Below are 15,052 nucleotides of genomic sequence, written 5' to 3' on the forward strand. Positions count from 1 at the left end.
ATTTGAACAGCTCGGTTGTATAATATAAGCAACGAATTGCAAATTTCCTTTTTTAAGGGATTGGATCCCATTATAAGTCCTCTAAGAGTTGGATTCCAAATAATATATGCCTTGTTCTTTCTTCAGACCTAGAAAAAAATACAACTGATTATTCAGCAAGTGATTATTCCTCCCTTTTCCATGTTTAGAAATACTTATGAGCTTTCAGACAGTACCTTCTGGAACAAAATTTCCTCCTCTGTACCAGCCAGCCCCATTGTGTTCACCTTTATAGGCTCTGAGTCTAGGACAGGAGATGAGATACATGATTGGTTTTTGTTCCCAATATGTGACTGCAGTATGTTCCTAATATTTAGATGTAAGTAATATATATTACTATGTGCATACATATATGCCTACATGCAGACATATATGATTATGCACATTAAAGTCATTTTAATAGTTAATCTTCAGCAAAAAATAAAAATAAGTTAATTAAATTATTACCATGTTTCACATTTATCACTGATTGTGGTAAAGATGCAACCCACATGCTTCTTCATAGAATCTGAAACAGTCCAGTATATATCTGATGACAGCTACTAGGATTTCAACTATAAGGCTTGGCAGAAACTAATTTCATTATAATCCAGTTCTATGTCAACTTCAGAAAATATAGCAGTAGCCTATAGTAATTATTGCTGATTTACCCAGTTGCAAAAATGAAAGCTCTACAAATATGGGTACAGAATATAATTTCACATCATTCTCTTCACATTAAATGTATCCACAAAGCCTTGAAACATGAGCTATATTTGAGTTGTAGCATCTACTGTTGTTTTTCTCTTGACAAACAGTCTATATTTTAATTAATTCCTCTCAATATTCCTCATTTTCAAAAACCAAAACAGTTTTATAAATCTTTCTCAGCTTCCTCCCTCTATACACAGTAGATGTGTTTGCCACCCACGCTTATATAACAACACACACACACACACACACACACACATGCACACACACACACACACACACAACCATAATTCAAAATACTGGAAATGGACTATAATATGTATTTATATTTTTGGATCTTTTATATTTATTTCATATATTTAATTCAGTATTAAAAACTTAATCATAATTCCAGTGTAAATAATTATGAAAATCACTGTTTATATAAGATTGTTAGACATATATCACGTTTGTTCACTCCCTACTTTAAGGACAAAACTCAACTCGTATAATCATAGTAGACTGAATTTATTTGATCTCTTGTAAAATTGTTTCACTTCACCACTATGAAGCTGTATGGCATTGAAATAAATTAAAGCATGTCATTATACATGACTCTAAACTCCTCTCTTAAGATGGTGACCCGCTAAGCATATGTATCAACTCTTCAAATATTCCACTAAAATATACATAAAGATGCACAAGATTGCATAACGAGTATCAGCTAGTACTAGCTCACATTGTTAAGTGCTTTGTTAAGGAGTTAAATGATTGTCTAGCATACAAATTGACTGTTCAATGAGGGAGCCACAGAATAAATTGAAGGTCACCAAGACTAGGTGTGGACCCAATGTCTTACAGCAAACACAGTAAAAGCCAAGTCTAAAACCCAAGTCTCCTTGATTCTCAATTCTGTGCTCTTTATTACATCACAGTACTTTACTGGAAAAGCTAGCAAACCCTCTAGATTACATTTCTTTTTAATTGATGGGGTGGGAGTGCTGAGCACCTTCCTAATTTAAGCATTCATATTTTTAACTTTTCTGTTGTATTAATTTCCATCTTTTATATCTTATTTTAAGAAAAATTCACTGTATTGACAAGAAAAATCAGTAGCTATGATCCAAACATAATGCTGTATGAACAAAGTCTGGATTGTAGATAAGAAACATAAAAGAAAATGTTTCTATTTTAATCCCACCCCCAACTTTCAAGGAGGAGAACAGTAAAAAGGAAACACAGTTGGGAGGTGAGTGTTTGGGATGTGTGCTTGGTTTTTAACACTAGTGTGTAAACTATTCAAAGAAAATCCCTAACTGCCTAGTGAAGTCAGATAACCTGACAGAGCAGGAAAATACAAAAATTCCCCCAGAGCACTTGTATTACCTAAAAATCTGTTAGGTGTCAGATTTCAAGTCAGGTGTAATCCCAACCAAATGACTTTGAGGTGTTGTTCTAAGAAGAAAGAAGCTTGCATCACTGAAAACAGCAATATTCAGAGTTTTCAGCCACTTTCATATGCAGCATATGCTAGTGCAGGATAAAGTGAGAAGAGCACAACCTTTACAGTAACCTTCTAATATAATCAGAGAAACATATATGTTAATAACTGCCTGAGTTCTTAAGAAAAAGACAACTAGGAATGTTCTCTATGCAATAACAGCAGATAACCAAAATAAAATGGCAACATAGAGGCAAACATTAACACAGAGATGACAGAAATAATAAATTTAAACAAAAAAATAATGACCATTTAGGGGTAGTACAGAAGTATTATTTCGTTTTTTTTATAAAGAAAAAATCAGAAATGTAGACTATGAAGGAAATACATAGATAAATCTGTGATAGGAATGATGGGGGTGATACAGTAGGAGAAACAAGAGAGGAGAGAGAGAAGAGAGTGAGTGAGGGGAAGAGGGAAAATAGAAAATAAAGATTCAGTTAATGACAATTGTTCATCAAATTTTAGATAGAATTATTGAAAAGCACCATACTTATATATAGTAGTTTATGTATAATCCCAAGTTTCAAAAAAAGATAATAGCCTATTAAGATTCTGACATGACTAAAATAATGTGTGTTCCCAATATGCTTTCCATAATGAAAATAATTGTATATGGTTATAGTTATATACAATTATATATAGAACTGTATGTGTTACATAGTTAGCTCTCCGGGAAATGTCTTTTTCTGCAAAGGATCTTATCAATGAGACAGGTTTTACCAATAGGGCAAACATTAATCTTTAAAAAATTAATCAATACCCAGGACACAAGAAGGAAATTTCATAGTCGTAAAGGAGTAAAATATAATGCCTACTATGATTATGTTTTAAAAATAAAATAGGGAGAAAAATAATATTTTTAAGGAAATAAGTACATATAGCATTAAAGAAATAACATGAGAAGCTAATAGCAAAAGTGAAGATATTAATCATAAAAATGAATCCACATGGGCTAAATTCTCCAGTTAGCAGACATAGATTTTAAAACCATGTTAAGAAAATCTGTCATTGAGAAATAGAACAAAATGTGGTGAATGAAATTAGAACTCAAGACTGGTAAAATAGCCAATAAATAAATAATAAAGGCAGCAGATATAACATATTTATATTTTTAGATTAAACAGAATTCAATTCAAAAGCATTTAATAGAAGAAAAATTATGTTAATAAGATACTTATTTTATAAAGAAAATGAAATAGTGTCTTTATACAAATACACATGCAGATACAATTTGCAATAATCTCATAGATATTCAAAGAAAATTGTAAGAAATAAATTCCACTAAGAAATTTTCATATTTGATGTTATATTTTTATAACATGTAGTTATCTATTATTTTATATGTAGAAAGATTAAGGAGAATGCACAGATGAATCGCAACCAAACTGCACTAAAATTTTGTAAGACATTAAAACAATTGGTATCTTCAAAATTTTCAGAGGAAAGCAAAGAACAATTATAAAGTAATTATAAAGTAAAAGCTTTATTTCCTCCATCTACCATCCCTAAAATCAAGTGAAACTACTATATATGTTTACAGCTCATTACATTAAAATTAGATTTTAACATTTATTTATTATGGATGGATTTACTTATTTATTTTAACCTTTTAAATAAGTGATTTATTAGAATAGGTTTTTAATCTTATATTTTTTTTCCAATATATAGTAATATTTTTTCTGATTCTTTTAAATAACTAGATGTTTTCTAAAATTAGCTATATGCTCAGAAATTGTCTGTCCTTCCTAGAATGTTTGCTCTTAGTTCTCTCTGTTTAGTTATTTATATTCTCACCAAGCAGCAGAACTTTCACAATTTCACTAGGGAACTTTTAAATCTCTGCTTGGATATACCATTCATACTCTGTAATGATGAGCCCTGTGTATCCTTGATTGCAGAGAAGACCTGGCTCTGTTTTGTATTCATTTGTTTAGAATTAAATATATATTTTTTCTTTCAATCTCATCATTCCCAGAGGGAAGCAAAAAGTTCAATTTGGAAAATCTTATGGTGTGTGTCATTATGTCAGTCTAAAGATTATTTTGCAAACAAGCAAATAACAAAAAAAAAAAGTTAGTGCTCAATAGGGCATTGGGATTCTTCACAGCACTGCAGCCAGTGATACAAATTGCGCTTCACCCGGTGGAACAGAACAGTAGCTACTCTCAAAAAGCTGAATTTCAGCATTAAAAGATGAGGGTTGTCATGGTAGTTACAACAGGGGATCCTCTTAGCAATTTGCTCTTGTATCATTAGGCTTTAAGAGTCTTCATTCATCTGGATTCTGTTTCAAACACTTTAAGAAGTCACATAATTATATGCAGCTAAAGATACATCTGAGATTTATTGAAACTACAAGAGGAGATGATAGTTTGCTAAGAAAGATTAGGTTCTCCAAAGAAATCTTTGTAATTAGAGATGGAGCTGATAATATGATGATTTTTAATTTCACTGACAGGGTATATTACTCTAGTTTGTATGCTCTGTCACAGAGTTGGTTAGTTTATTTCTGTAGTGTTGAATATGAAAACATATTCTGAAGAAATATTTTCTCTTTGAAAGAATAGCTATTACTTCAAAGCAAAACATCTGGATAAATGCATTATAGGAAAATATAGGAAAAACAAACAAAAACTGTGTAAAAGGAAGATTACTCTAGGAAAATCGAGGGAATCAGGGGTGGGACTTTAATAAATACATGCACAAACAAAATATTAAAAAGTGATTTTTGATCTCTTACCCTTTGTTGACAGAAAATAAACAGAAAGACTATAGAAAGAACCAATTAATTGCTGTTTTTTTTTTTCTTTTTCTCTAATGATACAGACCTGCTTGGGAAATAGAGCATGATGATTTGGACAGGATGTTAAAACTCTTGTTACCTTTAAACAAATTTTCACTATACACATGCCAAATTCTTGTTTGGTATTCTAAAAAGAAATCAGCACTGTGATTTCCATCATAGCTAAACTTCCAATATAACAAAATACAGGATGTGCTTAAAATACAGATTCTCATATTTAGTTTGTCTATGATATCCTTAATATTTTAGTAATTTATCAAAGCATTCCAAGGACAAAATAAATGCTTAACAATTCTACTTATTAAGTATTTAAGTAAAAAAAAAAAAAAATTAACAGTAGTTGCTTGTGGTTTTCCAAAGATGCTGTTGTCCCCCTCCAAAGTTAAAACTATCTCAAAGGGTCTCTTGAATTCAGTGTAGCACACCAGGGTGCCAGTTTGGGAATCATAATATTAAAGTAATTTTGCTCATGAATCTTTATTTAAAATTTGTTTGAAAATAAATCAGGATTTAAAATTTGTTACATCAACTTTGATAATACTTGTAGAGTAGTTCTTAAAAGTATTTATTTTTCTTTATTTACCTGAAGTGGGGGTGGGGAAGGAGGGGAGCTGGAGATAATTTTCACTTCCTTCAGGTATTACCATTTATTCAAATTATGCATTATGAAATAATTAAAACATACTTCATACAATGATAATATCCCTGTCCCATACGATATGTTTTTTCCATATCCATCTTTCCTGGACATGTAGAGCTCAAATGGATGTTCCTCAGTTTGAGTTTTATCAAAAAAAGTGCTCATTTAGGAAATCCATACAATTAAACAAAATTTTTATTTTTACTCCAGCAGAACATTTAAATTTTTATGACATAAGCAATGGGAAATAATCTTTACATAGTGCATTTGGAATTGCTAAGCATTTACTTTAACAACATGTACTTTGCACCTGGGTACAACCTCAACGCCAATATTTTATTAATTTAAAAAATTTAGAGCTAGCTGAGATCTATGGCAATGTGAACATCGTGAAATACAACATATGGAGATAGGCTGTGCAATAACTAAAGTCATCATTGCCAAAGTAATACTGATATCTGTGTCTTTACATTCTGTACATATTTACCAATATTTTCAAATGTTGTGAAAATGCTACAAAGGCCCATGGACAAATACAGATAGGTTTATATACTGTCAAGAAAATTGTTGATAGTTACTGAACTTTAATGATTTGAAGTAATACTTGAGTGAAATGTTAGTAGAGATATTGAGATAGACGACTAGACAAATATATGAATAGGTAAACAGACTGTGGTAGAGCATGTTATACTTTTCGTGGCAAAATATATGAAGAAATGTCAGCAGGTAATGATATGTGAGAAGATTCATCAAATCCTACCCTGCCCATTAACTATCTGTGTGATCTTGGGCAGCTTATTCAACCTACCTGTTTCTCAATATCTTCCTGTGTAAGTGGAGATAATAATTTACTTAACTCTTAGAACCGTTACAAAGATTAAATTAGTAGATATATGTAAAGAAGTAAATTAGTGCCTGGCAACTGGTGCTATAGAAGCATTAGTTAGTAACATGATTGTTTTAATTGTTAAAAAGTATTATACACTAAAAGACATTGTGTATAAAATGCCAAAGTTATAGAAGTGAATAAGTGTACCTGCCCTAGTCTTAGAAAATAAACAAAATTAAAGATTTATTCATTTATATTGACTGTATATACAATTTTAAAGAAGTCTCATATTTTATTTTGTATCTTGACAGTTTGAGTAAAATTTGTCTGCCATGGAATGATGTCTGGTCACAAGTGATGTTTGTGCTCTAATGAAGGAAATGTTCAATGATAGATCTTAGCATTTCATTCATTGAAAGTCCATTGTAAATTAATTTCTAACATTTTAAGTCACATTCCCCAAAATCCATACCTGATTTTTTAAAAATATTGTAAGAGATTATGGAATATTGGCACAATAGGAATAATTGTTTTAAATAATTATACAAGCAATGAAATTTCAATGAACAATGATCAGAAAATAAAATGTTTTTATATTAGTGATATTGATTGATTTTTTTTGAGCAGCTACTATGTATTAGAAACTCTTTTAAGTTATGTATATCAGCTTGATCTTCAAAAACACATATAAATAGTCATTGTTCCATTTCCAGATAAGGAAACAGACTTTTAGATTTAGTGATAGATATGAGATTTGCATTCAGACTGTGTATAGAGTATTTTTTCATAACCACAATGTTATAATATAAAGATAAACAACAAAATAAAACAAGCACTAACTTTAACCGATCAAAGTTAAAATCTAAAGATAGAGTCTTTCCTAACGTATATACAATAATTGAATCTGATTTTGTCTTTCTAGTGGGTAAGATTTTGCACTGAAAAGAAATCGCTGTCTTTTAATTTATGTTTTTAAAAGTAAATGTAGAAAAAAATCATGGTTATCTTTTTTAATGTTTTCTAACAAACTAGATAATTTAGTATGTGAATTTTAAAACATTCATCACTTTGTTGTTTTCTGATAAGTATTACAATAATTTTAGGAGAATTGAGAAAGTTTTAAAAACTGTTTATTGAGAAATAATTGGCTTACAACAAACTGCACATATTTAAAGTGACAAATGTGATATGTTTTGACAAATGTATATCCCCAGGAAACATTACACCGATTAAGATAATGAACATTTGCATCACTCCCTCCCCAATTTTCCTGATCTCATGTGAACATTAATACGCTTTCTGTGAATCCAAATTAGTTTGCATTTCCTAGCCTTCATGGCTGAGACTGTGGGCTATCTTGGTGAATATTCTATGTAAGCTTGAGAAGAATCTATATTCTGCTGTTGTTGGTTGAAGAAGTCTATAGATATCAATTAAACCCAGTTGATTGATAGTGTTTTGAGTTCAGTTATTATGTCCTTACTGACTTTCTGGGTGCTGGATCTGTTCATTTCTGATAGAGGTGTTGAAGTCTCCAATACTGATAGTGAATTCAAGTATTTCTTCATGCAGTTGAATTAGGTTTTGCCTCATGAGGTTTGACACTCTGTTTTTTATAACATTACGGATTGTTATGTCTTCTTGGAGAAGTTGAACCCTTTATCATTATGTAATTTCCTTCTTTTTCCCTGATAACTTTCCTTGCTTTGAAAGGACGTCTACTCTGCTTGAAATTCACAAAGCCACTCTTGCTCTCTTGATTAGTGTTCTGAAGGTATATTTTACTCCTTCCATTTACTTTCAATCTATATCTGTCATTATATTCAAAGTGGGTTTCTTGCAGACAATATATAGTTGGGTCATGCCTTTTGATCTGTTCTGACAATCTCTTTTAATTGGAGCATGTAGACCATTGTTGTTCAAAGTGATTCTTGATATAGTTGGACCACATCTGTTACTGTTTTCTATTTTTTGCTGTTGTTCTTTTTCTGCTTTTCATGGTTTTTATTGAGAATTTTATGGGATTCCATTTTCTTTTCTTTCTTAGCAGAGCAGTTTTACTTCTTTTTAAACTTATTGTAGTGGTTGCCCTAGAGTTTGCAATATACATTTGCAACAACATAAGGCCACTTTCAAAATACACTATACCATTTCATGGGTTCTGTATCTTATAATGACAAAATAATTGTCTGTGTCTATGAGTTTTTGTTTCTTCATTTGTTTGTCTTGTTCCTTTGTTGTTTTCAGATATATATATATATATATATATATATATATATATATATATACACATACATACAAAATTGTACATCTGAAATGTTTGTAACTTTACTAACAATTGAACAATTGTCACCCCGGTAAACTTTAATGAAAAAATATTTTAATTCCTCCCACCCAATCAATGTATCATTGCTGTAATTCACTTCACTTATATATATGTACACGTGAGCATAAATGCACATACATAAGAAATATTCATTAACATATGTAATCAAATGAATTTTAGTATTAATTTGAATAAACTTCTGCCTGTTAAATTGATTAAGAAAAAAAAAAAGTTCTCATTTTACCTTAATTTATTCCTCCTTAAATGTTCTCCGTTTCTTTATGTAGACTCAAGATTCTGGATTCTGACTTGTATCATTTCCTTCTCTCTAAAGTACTTATTTTAACATTTCTTGCAAAGCAGGTTTACTTTGCAACAATTCCCTCAATTTTTGTTTGTATGACAGTTTTTATTTCTCGACTTTTAAAGGTATAGTATTCTATTATGTGTTTTTTGTTTGTTTGTTTTCTCTCAAAACATTAAATATTTTACTACACTCTCTTCTTGCTTACATGGTTTCTGAGAAGTCAGATTTATTTTTTATCTTTGTTCTATAGATACGGTGTTTATGTCCTCTGGCTTTTTTCAGGTCATTTTCTTTATCTTTGACTTTCTGTTCTTCATTTTGAAAAGAATGTTCCCAGATGTGGTGTTTTTTGGCATTTATCCTGCTTGATGTTCTCTGAGTTTTCTGGACTGTGGTTTGGTGTCTGACATTATTTTATGGAAATTTTGTAGTTTTTCCACAGTCCTTGTTTGTTTATTTATTTATTTTACTTTTCAATGATTGTTCCTGTGCTTTTCAGTTTTCCAAGATTCTATTGATATATCCAAAAGCTGAGATTCTTTCTTCAGCTAAGTCCATCTACTAGTAAGTCATCAAATCAGTCTTCTTTTCTGTTACAGTGTTTTTGATGTTTAACATTTTTGTTGTTTTTCTTTCTTAGGATTTTCAACTATGTTTACATTACTCATATGTTCTTGCATGCTGTCTACTTTATCTATTAGTTCCCTTAGCGTATTCAACATAGTTGTTTTAAGTTCCAGGTCAGATAAATACAACATCCTTGCTATATCTGTGTCTGATGCTTTCTCTGGCTCTTTAAATTATTTATTGTTTGTTTTTGCCTTTTAGTATGACTTGTAAGGTTTTGTCAGTAGCTGAATGTGATTTACTGGACAAAAAGGAACTGCTATGAGGAAGACTTCAGTAATATGATGGTGAGGACTGCCTACTCTTATTTTTCCATATCAGTGTAGCTAGCATTTTACCCATTTTATTGATTTTCTTTTAAAAGCTATTAGCTGAGATTGTTAACTGTGTGCCTTCCTTTCTATTCTATTATAGATGATTAGTATCATATTTTTTTTAAAAAATACTGAGTTAAGTGCATCACACGGATTCCAAAATGTTTCTCTTCATTTTTATTAAATACAAATAACTTTCTATTTTCCCCTTTTACTTCTTTTTCTATTTACATCTATTTAGTTTTCATGCATTTTGAGGTTTCCAAATTTCTTTCTGTTACTGATTTTCAATTTATTTCCGTATGGTCAAATAATTTACTTTGCATGACTTAAATCACTGTGAATTTATAGAGACTTATTTTTTGTCCCACAGTATGGTTTATATTGGTAATAGCTCTGTGTGTACTTCAAAAGAACCTATAATCTACTGTTGTTAGTTTGAGTGTTCTATAAATGTTAATTAGGTCAAATTAAGTAGTGCTGTACAAATCTTATAACCGTGATGATATTCTATTTACTCCATCAATTTTATAGAAAGTTATATTAAAATCTCCAGCTATAATTGTGGATTTGTCTTTCCCTCTCACAGTTCTAGAACATTTTGTTTCCTGTATTTTGAAGCTCTATTATTAGGTGCATAAATGTTTAGCATAGTTATGTCCTCATAATGAATTGACCAGTTTATCATTGTAAAATAAGATTCTATATTCCTTTTAATATTCTTTATCAATATATTCTTTGAATATATTGACAAATCAGTAATATTGCAGTAAAGAGACACAACAAAATTTTGTTCTGCTTCTATAACAACCTTTTATTCTTCTTTTTCTCAACAAGTTTGGAGGCATTGTGTCTTTGGAAAACAAAGATTAATTGCACCCATCACAGATGTAATGAGAAACTGTATGAGAGGTTTTGCCATGTATGAGGCTGAGACATGGAATTAGACCTGTGATGGCTGGAGGGCTGAAAGTCACTGCTATACTGGAATTACTTATAATCCAAAACTGTGGATGCAGTCAAGTATTGAACACCAACAAAATTATTTTTCTGTCCTGCATATCTCATTTATTTAAAAAGGGAATTAAATACTTACTTGCAACTCACATATTCCATATTCTGGGGCATATACGTATGTGTTTATTTAAAAATTAACCTTATGTTGTCCAAAGATACTAAAAAATGTCTTTTATCATGATAGAATCAGTGAAAGTAAGGACATCTAATGTTTTATTTCACTGAAACCTGAAAACTACTTAATTCCATGTTTAATGACAATACCTGCCTAAAGTTAGCTATAGCATGAGGAAGAATACTGGTCTGGGAATCAGAATACTTTTGCTGTAATTTTGGTTTGTTGTTAACTAAACAATGACTATGTAATTGTGAATAGTCACTCAACCTCTCCAGGCATGGTTTCTCTAATAGGTAAAATTAGGTACTGAACTAAGTGAATTTTAGGTCTCTTATCATTCAAGATTTCTGTAGTTACCTGGTTGTTTCACCCAAAGCATCTTTTTTTTACATCTTTTGGGTTTATAAAAATTCAGGAACAAACTAAAGACAAAACAGAATTAAAATTTATTATTTATTTATTACTGTATGAGGAATAAAAACTATTTTGTAATAGACATTTTCTTCATATAAAAATAAATTTTAATCAATGCTTGATGACATACTTCAGCATCTATAACTGGATCTTTGGATGAATATAAGTAATTCCTAAGAATTCAATCTATACTCGAGGAGAATGGTCAGTAAATATACATGCAATATTAGCAGGTATTATAAAATTAATTATCTGGAGAATTCTCCCTTATATGTTTCCCTGTAACAATATTTGAAGCTGGAAAGCCTGAAATGTTTAACCGTGAAAACCTCACAAGTTAATGTCTGTCACTGGTCTACAAAAATATACAATGCATGCATCTGTTTGCACTTTATAATCATCCCAAGAAACAACAAACTTCTACATTAGCATATAAACTTAGGACACAATGCTCTTCGTAATATTCTTAAAGTAAAATAGCAACATGGTTTGTTGGTATTGGGAAAGATTTTTGTGGTTTTTTTTTTTAAATTATTATTGTGGGGGAAAAAAACAGCATTAACACGTTGAGTACGGCGGGGTTTAAATCCCTCGTGAAGATTCTCGTGATCTGTACGCAACGTGTTAAATTTACCATCTTAACAATTATATATATACAATTCAGTGGTGTTAAGTATATTCACATTGTTGTGCAACAAACAAATCTCTTGAACATCAACATGGTTCTTTTATTAACAAATATAGAATTAACTGAACTCTTTTTTTTTTTCAAAACCTTCCAGACAAATCATATATATACATTTGTCATAAAATTTTCATATTTATCTATATTAGAGCACATAAATATATTTCAAATTCATGTTGTAGAGCTTAGCCCATGTGTCTTTGTAATTTTCTCTTTGGCCAGGTATGCATTTTTATTCTGTCTGTTTCAGACAGGCAGAGAAAATCTTTATCAGGGCAAATAATGAAGCTGCATGTGCTATAGTGGTTGGAGGCCACTGTCAATGATGTAGAAGGATTGTGGCAAGATGGCGGAACAGGTAAACATTGTACTTGCCTCCTCTCATGACCACATCAAAACTAAAACAAAACTACATAACAACCATCATTGAGTATCACCTGAAGTCTAGCTGAACAGAAGTCCTACAACTAAGGACATACAGAAGAAGCCATCTCAAGACTGGTACAAGGGGTGGAGACACAGAACGAGCTGGTCCCACATCTATTTGTGGCAGTTACTATTAAGAGGGATATCTTATCTATGGAGGTCTGCCTGGAGAAGCAAAGGGTCCCAGCCCCACGCCAGGCTTCCCAGCCCAGAAATGCAGTGCCAGGAAGAGAATACAGAAGGCTGCTGGACTCCCATGCATTCCCCTTAAAAAGTCCACACATAGACATACTCACTGATGGCCACACTCACTGTGAGCTCCAGTGCTGGGGCTGCAGTTCAAAAGGTTCCAGGGACATACTGGGAGGAACTGAATTGTGTGGCTGCAGCGGTAGGGCTGGATGGGTAGTTTCCTGTGACCCAAAGGGGATGGAAGAATCCACTGTTTCTTTATTAAGCCCTCCTTGCACCTTGCATGCAGACAGAGGAAGTCACCATAAATGAGTATCCATCAACCTGGTTAGCATCCTTTGCCCCTTCCTGTGACTCACTGAGAACCTGCCCTTTCCAACTTGTGGGCCAACCCAAGTTGCTTCCAGTGGCTTTTCCACATAAACACCCTACCTTTGCTCGTGTTTCAGGCTTTTGTAAAATCTCTCAAATGTCTACAAACCCCAAACAAGCAGAGTCTGGCCTCAGCATAACCCTTAACACTTGGTAAGCAGCCTCAAGCCCAGAACTAGCAGCAGCCAGTCGCAGTGCATGGCTTGGCCTCTGGAAGCCCAGCACAGGTAGCAGAGATATGCAGATTGCTTGATGGCTCATGCCAGGTGGCATCAGGAAGGTCATAAACTATGGCTGAACTTGGCCTGAGACAGGGCTCCTCTCAAGAAACCCCAGAGCAAGCACGCCCAGTGGCCAGCTTCAGACCAAGCAAGAGCACCTGAGGCTCCATCTGAAGATGACACATCCCAATGGAAGACTGGACAGGCACCAGAGCCCTGCCAAAGTGAATCCTGCTCCATAGTGTCAGCTCTTGAACAACAGCTCCTCCACTGAAGTCACCAGCCAGTCTTCACAAACAACCTGAAGATCAATTCCAACCACTGATGTGCAAAAAGCAACCAAGACTCAATTACAACAGTCAAGAACAGTCACCCCATACAGAAGACACACCTGGAGCACCCAGCTTAGGTGACAAGGGAGAATGTGCCACTGGGCCCCACAGAACATCAACTATATAAGACCACTCAACTAAGACTAGGACACCTATCAGCTCTACCTAATGCATAGAAACAAACCCAGGGTGGCAGACAAAATGGGAAGACAAAGAAACATGTCCCAAGTAAAAGCAGAACAAAGCCCCAGAAAAAAACTGAACAAAATGGAGAAAAGCAATGTAACAGATGCAGAGTTGAAAACACTGTTATAAGGATACTCAATTAAAAGTAAATGACCTCAATGAGTCATTTAGGGGAAAAGTAAATGACCTCAATGGGAATTTTAACAAAGGAATATAAACCATAACAAAGAATCAGCCAGAAATGAAAAATACAGTAACTGAAATGAAGAATACATTAAAGGGAACCAATAAGAGCAGAATCAATGAAGCAGAGTAATTAATCAGCGATGTAAAAAATAAGGTAACAGAAAATACCCAATCAAAACAGCAAAGGAAAAACTAATCAAAAATAAATAAATAAATAAATAAATAAATAAATAAATAAATAAATAAATAAATAAAACAGGATAGCTTAAAGTATCTCTGGGACAACACTAAGTGCACCAACATTCTCATCACAGGGGTACAAGAAGAAGAGAAAAAACAAGTGATTGAAAGCCTATTTGAAGAAATAATGATGGAAAACTTCCCTAAACTGGCAGAGGAAATAGACATACAAACCCAGGAACCGCAGAGAGTTCCAAATAGATGAACCCCAAAGAGGCCCACACCAAGATACATCATAATTAAAATGCCAAAGGTTAAATACAAAGGGAAAATCTTAATAGCAACAAGAGAAAAGCAGTTAGTTAGCTACAAGGGAGCTCCATTAAAACTATCAGCTGATTTCTCAACAGAAACTTTGCAGGCCAGAGGGGATTAGCATGAAATATTCAAAGAGATGAAAAGCAAGGATCTAAAATCAAGATTGCTCTACCCAGCAAAGCTATCTGTGGATAAATAGGTAAGGAGTTTCTGAGACAGAAAAACTTAAAGGAGTTCATCAACACCAAACCAGTATTACAAGAAAAGTTAAACTGAAGAAGAAGGAGGAGGAGGAGGAGGAGGAGGAGGAGGAGAAAAAGAGGAAACAAAGGAGAAGAAATATGAAT

General features: G+C 32.6%; 1 non-coding gene across 1 annotated transcript; it reads right to left on the reverse strand.

Moving 5' to 3' along the window:
* Positions 1 to 201: 201 nt before the first annotated feature.
* On the reverse strand, positions 202 to 325 carry LOC141571413 (small nucleolar RNA SNORD22). Its single transcript, XR_012496156.1, has one exon. It is a non-coding gene; the product is annotated as a small nucleolar RNA SNORD22 (small nucleolar RNA).
* Positions 326 to 15,052: the final 14,727 nt, after the last annotated feature.

The sequence above is a fragment of the Rhinolophus sinicus genome, linkage group LG04 (assembly GCF_036562045.2).
Source record: "Rhinolophus sinicus isolate RSC01 linkage group LG04, ASM3656204v1, whole genome shotgun sequence".
Lineage (NCBI taxonomy): Eukaryota > Metazoa > Chordata > Mammalia > Chiroptera > Rhinolophidae > Rhinolophus > Rhinolophus sinicus.